The sequence below is a fragment of the Capricornis sumatraensis genome, chromosome 7 (assembly GCF_032405125.1).
Source record: "Capricornis sumatraensis isolate serow.1 chromosome 7, serow.2, whole genome shotgun sequence".
Taxonomy (NCBI): Eukaryota; Metazoa; Chordata; class Mammalia; order Artiodactyla; family Bovidae; genus Capricornis; species Capricornis sumatraensis.
In genome coordinates this window covers 97,391,662-97,401,041 of record NC_091075.1, presented here as the reverse complement: position 1 = coordinate 97,401,041, position 9,380 = coordinate 97,391,662, and positions in this window count along the sequence as shown.

Sequence of the window (9,380 nt, the reverse complement as noted above, 5' to 3'; positions counted from 1 at the left end):
ATTCACTGTTCAGTTTAATGAAAAGGCTCTGATTTGGCCCGATAAGGTCCAAGATGGATGGGAAGAACTTGCTTCCTCTATTATTGAGTCCCACTGAAGGAGTCCTATCTCAATAATTAGAAGCCTATAAAGCACTTGTTTGTTTTTCAGGATTGGTAATCTTCCGTGGCGGGAATACTTAACATCAAGGCAGCTGTAAACAGAAAGTCACCTGGACAACTTAGTGAAGCCACTGGGTGGAGGGAGAGAGGGGAAAGAAAGGGTGCATCACTCGCAGATGTGTATGGCCTGGGCACAATGCTTCTGACACACTGTATAAGATGCTAAGTCACTTCAGTGCTAAGTTACTTCAGTCGTGTCCAATTCTTTGTGACGCCATGGACTGTAGCCTGCCAGGCTCCTCTGTCCATGGGATTCTCCAGGCAAGAACACTGGAGTGGGTTGCCATGCCCTCCTCCAGGGGATCTTCCTAACCCAGAGATCAAACCGAGGTCTCCCACATTGCAGGCAGATTCTTTACTGTCCGAGCCATCAGGGAAGCCCTATGTAGGATGCCATCCTGGGCTGAAGACCCCTTCTCTTCCTGCTGTGCTTGGCTCAAGCTCTAGGCTTCCGGCTTAACTACCACAGGTAAGCAGACCCTTGCAAGGCAATCCTGAAAGTGGAGATTGAGGACAGGTGGTCCCTCACAACAATCTCCTTGACTGACATTACCTCTCTTCAGGCTGAATGAGTAAGGAATGCTGAGTCTGGGCACTGTGCCTTCTGCAGGTGATGGCCTTGGGTCTGTGACAAAGCTGTCAGGGTTTAAGGCCCATGCCATCGGTAAGTTCCCCTGCCTGTCATATCGTATACCACCTATGCCTCAAGTGACAAAGATTTTCCAAAGCAAATCCAGTTGCTTGTGTCACCCCCTCCTCTTCCCTGGGGGTCTGCTGAAAGAGCGGGAAAAGTGACTGACCTTGAAGACACTATCAGCCTCCTTTCCAAGCCCCAGGGCCAAAGAGACTCTGAGGCTGAGCCTCTCTCGCTGAAATTCCTCCTTTTCTTTTCCTCTGTTTTTCAGATTCTCCAACCCCACCCCCAGTGAAACATCCATTCTTGTATCCCTTTCATCTCCTGCAAGATTCCAGCTAGGGATTAAACTTTTGTCTAGGGATGACTCAGGAAGGCCAAGACACCTGCACAGGTTTTAGCTCAACTCCACCTGGAGGGTGAGGAGGTGCCCCCCCCCCCCATCTGCTCTGAGGTCTGAGAGTGAAACTTCAGGAAAAGCAGAGCATTTGCTAAGTGGAGTAGTGACCAGTGGAGAGGAGCGGTTTGAGTCTGGCAAACCAGATCTCAGATTCCCTCTCAGCTCTCCTGGATGCTGGGTGTTTTGTTGTTTTTTTTTAAGTTGCACTTAAAACTGAATGAGTATGGTGTACAGGAGCATATAGAGTGGGTACCACTGAACTTTTAAAAATCTAGAAGAGGGCTGAACATGTATTGGGTCGTTAAAAGAAAAAAGAACAAACTGAACAGTGAAAGAAGACAGGGCTGCGCCTGTCCTCTGCTCTGAACAGCCAAGCCCCCCTCCATCCCTCCGCAGCTCCGTAGAGAAAGGGACCAGTCGCCCCTTGCTTCCGACTGCACCCGCCCTGGCCCACGCCCTCCCTGCCTAACCCGGGGCCACAACAGATCAGCTGAGCCTGTGTCCACCACACATCTGAGGTTGAAAAAACTCTCATTTCACAATCTTGGCTACCTGGTCTCTACTCCTACCAGCTCCACTCAAACGAGAGTGCAATCCTGTACCGCTTTTTTTTTCATCAAAAGCCCCCTGACTGGGGACGATCCCTTAGTCCATTCACAGGCCAGTGAGCCTGTTCAAGGTCGCCAGGGCTTAGGTGGAGGCACCCTCGGCCAGTGCGCCATGCTGTTTTTAATTCCTGCACTCTCCCAGCCCCAGAAGCGAGGTCGGAGAGAAGGTGTATGCTCTTGGCTGCCTGCAGAGAGAAAGCAAACGGTCCTCCAAGGCTAGCTTCCACTCATCGCCCCCTGGAAGGGTCACCAAAAAACTAACCAACAGGTTATTGGGCCCCACCAATCATCCAAGCATCAGCTGTGTCCCCAATTCTTGGGGTTTACCTTCCTCAGTTCCTCAACCCCTCAGCCTCAGGTTCGGTAGCCCTATCTCCTTAGACTTACCTTTCCTAGCCCTAGCACCTTAGTTTCTTTCCACTCCTCCCCCAGTTCTGTGTGAGAACTGCGTGGATTTCCCTTAGGCTTTTTTGTAGCTGTACCTATGATCCAGTCTCTACGGATGGGAGTCAGTTGAAAAGCAAGTTATAATGACTTGTATCCTTAGATTGGTACTCAAAAATCTAGGAAGAAAGAGATAAGGATGAAGAGGTCAGCGCCCAAGTTGAGGGATAAGCTTACTATTTACAATCTTCCTCTGGCTGGAAACAGAGGTCAGAGGTCTCTGAGACCAGAGGTGAGGCCAAAACCTGGTCCATCCTGTCTATAGTGCTTCATGCTGGGTTGGAGGAAGGACCAGAGGTAGATGATGAGACTGAATGAACAACCCTGGACAGTGTACACCAGTTTCCCAGGAGGCTCTCCAACCCAAGAACTAGGCTGCCTGGAGAGCCGCTGGACCTCACACAGGCTTCTGTTCAGAACCAGTCAGTCTCTACACATCTCTGCTGCTGGAGGTCATAAGTCACTTCAGTTGTGTCTGACTCTCTGCAACCCTATGGACTGTAGCCTGCTAGGTTCCTCTGTCCATGGGATTCTCCAGGAAAGAATATTGGAGTGGATTGCCATTTCCTCCTCCAAGAGATCTTCCCAAGGAGGGATGGAACCTGGGTCTCTTATGCCTCCTGCCTTGGCTGGCTGGTTCTTTATCACGAGCGCCACCTTGATATAGGATTTTTACAGTGCAAGGCAAAGGCTGGTTTTCTTGGCTTGATTCATGCAGACAAAAGTCCAAAGGATCTCAGAAATTTTTTCCTTGAGGGCTGCAGTCTGGCTCTCCCTCTCCATTCCTGCTGCCCTTCCACACACTCAGAAGCTGTATCCAGACAGCAGCACCACATTTTTTTTTTTTTTTCGCTAACAGAGTCCCTGCTGACCCCACAGCGACTTCTAGCTCCACAGGATTTTTGATGCAGGCACAGTTGCATTGTGGGAGGAGTCGGGCATTGACCCCATTGGAGCCGTCAGTCCATGTTCCTGCCAGGACCCTCAGTTTCCTCCAGGCCTGGCTTCTCAGCAGCCAAGTTGGCAGCAACTATAAGAACAAATAGCCTGTGGCTAAAGGAGCCCTGAGCAGGCTGAGAAGGGTGGGAAGGGCTGGCTGTGTGGCAAGGAAGCAGAGAGGAGGGGCGCACAGACAGGATGCTGACAGAGTGATTAGGAACTCTGCGGGTCCGGAGGTTAGATCTCCTCCTCTTTCTCCAGGGCCTACTACTCCTCTCTGAAGAGGCAGCTGCTTTGAAATGGTCACAGGCATCAGGTCTCCTCCGTATCTGTGAAGTCAGAAAGCAAAGCAGCCTTTACTAGTAGAAGGAGACCTTTTGTGAATTGACTGCATGAAATCAGTTACTTTTTCTCATAAAACTCATTTCTGGTGCTTTCCAACTAACTCTGTGACTAGTTTAACTTTAGCTTCTGGTGCATCCATGCTCTGAGTCCCAAAGCACTATAGGTCCCCCAGTTACCTTGGCACATGGTATCCAATTGCAGAAAATACATTCTCTTCTTAAAGTACTAGGAGCCCCTTATTCTGTCCAGGGCCATCCATGGAAGATGGAAGACACAGTTCTTTGTGCTGGTGGCACATGAGTGCAAAAGTTGTGATTTGATTTTTTTTAACTGTTTTATATTGGAGTATAGCCACTAAACAGTGTTATAATAGGACTTCCCTGGTGGTACAGTGGATAGGAGTCCTCCTGCCGATGCAGGGGACATGGGTTCGATCCCTGGTACAGGAAGATTCCACATGCAGCCACTAAGCTGGTGTGCCACAACTACTGAGCCTGCACACCTAGAGCCTGTGATTGGCAACAAGAGAAACACTGCAATGAGATGCCCACAAGCAAGAGCAGCCCTCATTCACTGCAACTAGAGAAATCTCATGTGCAGCAGCAAAGACCCAGCACAACCAGAAAGCAAAAACAAAAAGCGATGTTGAGATAGTTTTAGGTGGACAGCAAAGGGATTCAGCCATGTATATACATGTATCCATCCTCCTCAAACTCCCTTCTCATCCAGCCTGTCACGTAACATTGACTAGAGTTCTCTGTGCTATACAGTAGGTCCTTGTTTGTCATCCACTTTAAATACAGCATTGTGTACAATTTGGGCTTCCCTGGTGGCTCAGATGGTGTACATTTCAATCCTAAACTCCCTAACAAAAGTCATGATTTGAGATAATGCCACCGTCCCCTGCTCCAGACAGAACCCACTTTGCTCTTAGTGATTGCTTTTGTTCCTGGCACAGTTCAGTCAGTTCAGTTCAGTTGTTCAGTTGTGTCCAATGCTTTGCAACCCCATGGACTGCAGCATGCCAGACCTCTCTGACCATCACCACCTCCAGGAGCTTGCTCAAACTCATGTCCATCAAGTCGGTGATGCCATCCAACCATCTCATCCTCTGTTGGCCCCTTCTCCTCCTGCCTTCAATCTTTCCCAGCATCAGGGTCTTTTCATATAAGTCAGTTCTTTGCATCAGGTGGCCAAAGTATTGGAGTTTCATGTTCAGCATCAGTCCTTCCAATGAATATTCAAGACTGATTTCCTTTACGATGGACTGGTTGGATCTCCTTACAGTCCAAGGGACTCTCAAGAGTCTTCTCCAACTCCACAGTTTAAAAGCATCAATTCTTCAGCACTCAGCTGGTGCTGCTAAGTCCCTTCAATCGTGTCCGACTCTGTCTGACCCCATAGACAGCAGCCCACCAGGCTCCCCCATCCCTGGGATTCTCCAGGCAAGAACACTGGAGTGGCTTGACATTTCCTTCTCCAATGCATGAAAGTGAAAAGTGAAAGGGAAGTCGTTCAGTCATGTCCGACTCTTCACGACCCCATGGACTGCAGCCTACCAGGCTCCTCCATCCATGGGATTTTCCAGGCAAGAGTTTGGAGTGGGGTGCCATCGCCTTCTCAGCTAGTAATGTCTAGAGAAGTCATTCTCAACATAGGTGGAGAGGTATGGTACTTCCAGACTTAATTCTCCGTAAGAAGTGGCTTGGGTGGCAAAGAAGATGAGGAATCAAAGACTTTTCTCATCTATGAGAGAAAAAGAGGGCCAGTTAGAGTTGCTGGTATTGGAATAGCTTTAGCATTCTGGATGTTTGGTTGGTATCCAGAGAGACAGACCATAAGGAAATGGGCTCTCATTCAAGAAAAATCAGGAGGTGGTGGGAAGGAGAGAAAGGAAGCACAGTGTCTCTTCTAGGACATCCCTCTTATGCCAGATGAGACAGGAGGAAGAAAACAGAAGTGAGATCAAGCCTGGTACCAGTGATAAACAGATAGGAAGCTGCTGAAACACAGGGCACATGGCCTATCCTTTCACCAACCCAGTCAAAGGCCGTTTGTTCAGAAAGTAATTTGATCAAAGCTGATTTTTCATACTAAGTCTGAGAGCTAGTCCACACATACTGTTTCCCAATCCCCATAATAAGATGCTTATATTTCTTCAGTGTTAAAGAGGTAAGGGGACCACAATTGAAGATGCAACTGTTAAAAGGAAGTACACAACATTTGAAAGATATCAACAATAGCAAGTGGATGCTTCATGTCAGTTTAGTTTTTCCCCAAGAAAAGTTAGGCATAACATTCTAGAGGAATACTCCTTGCATACTTTTTGTAAAATCAAGAATTTTCTGAGAAGTCCAAAAACTTTTCAGCTTACCCAAAAGTGGTTTGGAAAAAAAAAAAAAAATCCCATTCCTATGACCTCTAGAATTGTTTGTGAACTGCCCTTTTTACTTCTTTTAATCTTTCTTTTTTTTTAACACTGCAAAATAGCTAGCTAAAAAATCTTGGACTATTCTTTTGGCAATCACAATACAAAGGTGTTCAACAACTGCAGTATATAAGTTATTTATTATTCTGTTTTCATGATACATTACTTATCCCTTTAATAATTATATAAAACTGAAATAAAATATGATCTTTACTATGTAATACTAAATACTAAGAAAATCAAAATGAAAAGCATAAAACTTTTAAACTTGGCTAGGGAGTTGGGAGAGAGGAATATAAAGACCTACAAAATCAAAAATTGTGCAAGAATTTTTTTTAATTGATTATTTCTTTGGCTTTGCTGGGTCTTCGTTTCGGCATGTGGGATCTTCAATCTTTGTTGCACTGTATGGGATCTAGTTCCACAACAAGGGGTAGGGGAGCTCAGAGACTTAGCCACTGGGTCACCAGTGAAACCCCTATATAAGAGTTTTTAAGTCATATATGATGAATAAAAATTATATTGTCTACTGGAAAAAGAATACATTTTCCACTTCTATAAATTAATTAAAATAAAGACATTCCTGATGGCAAAAATAATAGTAATAATAATAATCACAGTATGTAACAGCTAGAACTAACCACATACCTCCCCCCTCAACTCCCAGAGGCATGCTCAGTCTTTCAGTTGTGTCCAACTGTTTGCAACCCAGGCTCCCCGTCCATGGAATTTTCCAGGCAAGGATACTGGAGTGGGTAGTCATTCCCTTCTCCAGGGGATCTTTCTGACACAGTGATCGAAATGGATCTTCTGCTGTAATGAGGGTCACCCCCAAACATATTGTGATTTGAATATTGCTTAGCTATTTCTTTTTATTTAGGTGTATATAGGCCTCTCAAACAAATTATACCTCTCTCAAAGACAGTCTCCTTCAGCATACACTGATTTGTAATCTCCCAAGAGTACAATGATACACATTTTAAAAGAAGAACCTTATGACGGATAGTTTCAAAAGATGCCTTAACCATCATTTCAATCTCTTCCCCAAAGAACTGAGAACTTTAGCGTTTAAAACTACATTGTAATGCTGGGTGACTTATAGTCTGTCATTTCCTCCATCCAGGGGACAAAGAATTTGAGAGGTTGTGAGTTGCAGAAAGCGTATGAGTTTTCATTGTTTGCATTGCCGTAGCTCTTAATTACAGTAATCATTTTCACAAATGGGCTTTGTTTTCTACTCTGACTCCTTGGCTTTTGGCAGGCTGCACCGGGCAAACACCTGTTGTCTGGTTATACAGAGAAACACCTGTCAGTAGAGTCACTAAGTGCTAACACAGAGACTGTCATCTGGGTCTTGGGAACCTTTGGTATTGTCAGAAAAAAGGAAAGAGCACCTGCTTAGGGCCTAGGAGAGTTGAATGATGGCTTATTGACTTCTGACAGAGGATGTCGTTGAATCCCTTCCCCTTTCTCTACCTACTCCCCAGAAACGCAGCCTGGGGCCACAACATCTGTTAGTGAGTGAATGAATGTGGCCAGATTCGAGGAAAATTCCTTTCCAACGGAGACTAGTTTAACAGCTATGAGTGCTCTGCAGCATCAAACTGTAAATGGCTTTTATGGATGAATATCCAGGGAGTGGAGGATGGAAAGCAAGAAGAAAAAAGAGGATAGAGAGAAATGTTGAGAGAGCAAAAAAAAGTAGGACAAAGAAAGTTTTTCCATATGTAACCTCCTTGAAAAAAATAACCATTTGGAGCACATTCATGGTACTGCATTGCATTTGTGTAGAGATAGGTATAAAGAGAGATTGTGTAGAGATTGAGCTTAATAGACTTCACTGGAAAAAGTCAGTGTCAGTCCTGCGCTTATTAATTATTTGAGCTTCCCTGGTAGCTCAGATGGTAAAGAGTCTGCCTATAGTGCAGGAGATACGGGTTCAATACTTGGGTCTGGAAAATCCCCTGGAGAAGGGAATGGCAACCTACTCCAGTATTCTTGCCTAGAGAATTCCAAGGAGAGAGGAGCCTGATAGCTACAGTCCATAGGGTTGCAGAGTTGGACATGACTGAGTGACTGATACACTCATTAATTATTCTTCGACAGTTTAGTTTAGATATGGTTATGTCCACACACAAAGAAAGAAGAGAATGAAATGACACAAAGGTTTGGGTAAGAAAGAGGAGATAAGCCTACGTTTTTCAAAGACGGATTTTAACACCAATATTTATTTTTAGTTTTGCTAACCTTTTGCTCCACATCTTTAAGATATATAGAAATACATGCTAGCTCAGAGAAATGTCTTGATCCTTCCTCACCTGGTGGAAGATCGCCCAGAGATCTGGGAAGCATAAAAATGGGGCCATCGAGCCTTTTCATTTGCATCCTTTTCCAGTCGGAACTCTTTTCCACTATATTCTGTGGAAGGAGATGTCGGCCTTAAATTCTTCTTGCAGACAGATTTTGCTTCTCTCTTCTGTCCCACTATCTCTCACAAATACATTCTCCTTTCCCTGCATTATAACTTTTCCTAGTCTTGGCATTAGATACAAAGAGGAAACGGGGGTGGATGAATAAAATTGTAGGTAAGGAAAGCAGACAGGAGAAATCATTACTAATCTTGGATTCACTCTAGATTTTCCTCTTTCCTGCACTCACTATATGCAGTCCATCAGGACCTCCTTTTGGCTTTATCTTCCAAATATATGCGGAAGCCACCCACTACTTACCATCTCAGTTGCAACCACCCAGGTGTAAGCCATCACCATCTCCCCAAAGACCCTGCCTTTAATTTTTCCACCCTTTCAATTTATTTTCAATGCAGGGTAGTAATCTCTTTAAAAACAAAAGTCAGTGTTTGCCACTCCTCTCCTTACAACTTCAATCACCTCTCATTTCATGCCTAAAAGAAAAGCTAAACTCCTCCCAGTGGACTTCCAGCTCCTAACTGAACCCCAGACTCACATCGTTCAAGTTACACTTGCTGCCTAGAAGTTCTCAAAGCTTAGCAACAGCACCTTCACCTTAGGACATTCACCAAGGTCATTTCCTCTGTAACTACTATCCAATATATTTGTCTAACTCTGTCCCCTCCTCTGGAATCAAGATTACAGGGAGAAATATCACTAACCTCAGGTATGCAGATGACACCAGCCTTATGGCAGAAAGCAAAGAAGAACTAAAGAGCCTCTTGATGAAAGTGAAAAAGGAGAGTGAAAAAGTTGGCTTAAAACTCAACATTCAGAAAACTAGGATCATGGCATCTGTTCCCAACACTTCATGGCAAATAGATGGGGAAACAATGGAAACAGTGAGAGACTTTATTTTGGGGGGCTCCCAAATCACTGCAGATGGTGACTGCAACCATGAAATTAAAAGACACTTGCTCCTTGGAAGAAAAGCTATGACCAACCTAAACAGT